Here is a 2,518-nt window from a genome sequence, read left to right as displayed (position 1 = left end):
ATTAGCAAGAGGTCAACGATTGCGCGAGTTGCTTAAACAATCCCAATCAGCTCCTCTTACTGTGGAAGAACAGATAGTAACTATTTATACCGGAACGAATGGTTATCTTGATTCATTAGAAATTGGACAGGTAAGGAAATTTCTTGTTGAGTTACGTGCTTACTTAAAGACGAATAAACCTCAATTCAAAGAAATCATATCTTCTACCAAGACATTCACTGGGGAAGCAGAAGCCCTTTTAAAGGACGCTATTAAAGAACAGATGGAACTCTTTTTATTCCAGGAACAAGTAGAAAAAAATTGATGAATCATTAAATAATTTTGTAATTCAATTTTCCAATTTTTATAATTAGTATCTTTTAATATGTTTTTATTTCATTTGAATATTATATATAATGAATTCGAATCAAAATGTAATAAATCAAAAAAAATAGAAGGACAAGGTTGAAATTAGATATGCAAACAACTTGCGTCCAATAGGATTTGAACCTATACCTAAGGTTTAGAAGACCTCTGTCCTATCCATTAGACAATGGACGCTTCTATTTTATATTTGATTCTTTAACCTTTTTAACTAAACCTTATTAAAAAGATTAAAGAATCAAACAAATATAAAGAATTCTAGAAATTATAAAAATAAAATAAATCAAATATTTAGAATAAAAGAAAAAAAAAATAAAAAAGAAAAATCAATTGAATATAATTGAATATATATAACTAAAACTAAATTAAGAAATGAAAATGAAGAATTGACAAATTCTTTAAGAATTCTAGATTCATTCTCGAAGAAAAAAGATAGATTTAAATAGAATAAAATAGAAGCGGGTAGCGGGAATCGAACCCGCATCGTTAGCTTGGAAGGCTAAGGGTTATAGTCGACGTTGATTCATCATTTTGATTTAACGTCTCTAATTCAAAACTGAACGTGAAACTTTTGTTTCATTCGGCTCCTTTACGGAATGAAGAGATGGACAATAAAAAAAATTGACCCATAACATCTATGTCAGCCTTTTTGTATGAATAGGTTTCAAATATCTTGCTTTTTAGATGATCCCTCTAGAAGAGCAATATTCTAACAATCTATGTTTTTTTTCTAGTTACTTCGTTCTCTATTTCTATTTCAGAAAATCTTTAGGAAAAGAAGAAAATTTCCGTCGAGCTAAAAAAATGTCGATGTCTCTAGTAAACTAAAAGAATCGTTTAATAGCTATTTTGCTTCAATTTTTACTATGCAAAAAAATGGAAGATTTAGTTACGATTAGAAAGAAACTTTGTATATTTCTCTCCATAGATCCTTTAGTAATACTCAAAAAATTCGGATTATAGATCCAATTCCAAAAACTTATGTTTCATAATTTTAAAACTCAATTTGTCAAATTCGATTTGATTCTTCTTGTATACAAATTACAATAATGTATATTATACCGCAAATAATTCATCGAGGGGTATAAAGGAGTCCCTTTAAGTAAAAAATAAAGTTTTTGATCGGCATATGAATCAAATGGGGGATCCCTTAACTTTTGGGGGGTCCTTGAAACGAATCGCACTTTTACCACTAAACTATACCCGCTACAATATCATTATTGTATCTTTTGTTGAACAAAGCAATCAGACAAAATAAAGAAATGGGAGGCATAATATTCTAATAAGTCGAGTATTGACATGTTTCATTAGAGAATCTTCTAATGAAATTTGAAAAACGGGATAATTTTCATTTTTTTATTTTGCTGAAGGTTATATATATATACAATTTACGTTACCAGAAAAAAGAGAGGGAGTAAGAAAAGAGAACATTTTTATATTATCTTATTTTGGTTTTATCTCATAGGAATCTATCCGTATCTCTTATTTTTTTTTTAATTACAAATATTTTTACAAATATTTTTTTTTCGAATAAAATATATTCAAATAAAGAATTTTTCTTCAATATTCATGGGAATAAAAGAAAAAGAGCCCGACTAGGTACTGGCCGGGCTCATTGGCTGTATAAAAAGAAAAAAAGAAAACTAAAATATATAGAATAATAAAAAAAAGATAGATAAGATAAAAAAGAATAAAAAAAAAGCAAGTCTCTTTTTTTTTTAAGCTCCCTTTTTGTTCTTCTTGTTTATGTGATATAACATAAACAAAGTAATTCTTTTTTTTTTCAATTGGGGAGAGATGGCTGAGTGGACTATAGCGTCGGATTGCTAATCCGTTGTACAAATTCTTGTACCGAGGGTTCGAATCCCTCTCTTTCCGTTGATAATTTGGTATTTTTTTTTGAACTTGTTTTTTTTATTTACTAGTTAAAGATGTTAAAATAGAGAAAATCCTAAAAATATTTCAAAATTCCGCACAAGCAAGAAAACACAGAATCCACTTTTTTCTTATTCTATTCTTCACGTCCTGGATTACGTCCTGGATCGTTAGATAGGAATCCGAAGATGAAAAGAGAAACGAAAAAGATCACTACCGTATAAACAAAAAGTTTTAGAGTAAGCATTATGAAATCTCCAAGATAATTAAAAAACGACAA

At 28.6% G+C, this 2,518-nt stretch overlaps 1 non-coding gene across 1 annotated transcript; it reads right to left on the bottom strand.

Moving 5' to 3' along the window:
• Positions 1-468: 468 nt before the first annotated feature.
• Positions 469-540, bottom strand: TRNAR-UCU (transfer RNA arginine (anticodon UCU)). Its single transcript has one exon. It is a non-coding gene; the product is annotated as a tRNA-Arg (tRNA).
• Between the last annotated feature and the right edge of the window lie 1,978 nt (positions 541-2,518).

This window comes from Vigna unguiculata, unplaced genomic scaffold, assembly GCF_037176805.1.
Source record: "Vigna unguiculata cultivar grain cowpea cultivar isolate G323 ecotype 2 unplaced genomic scaffold, ASM3717680v1 ptg000170l, whole genome shotgun sequence".
Taxonomy (NCBI): domain Eukaryota; kingdom Viridiplantae; phylum Streptophyta; class Magnoliopsida; order Fabales; family Fabaceae; genus Vigna; species Vigna unguiculata.
Note: the sequence above shows the minus strand (reverse complement) of the source record. Positions and strands in the feature narration are given on the sequence as shown.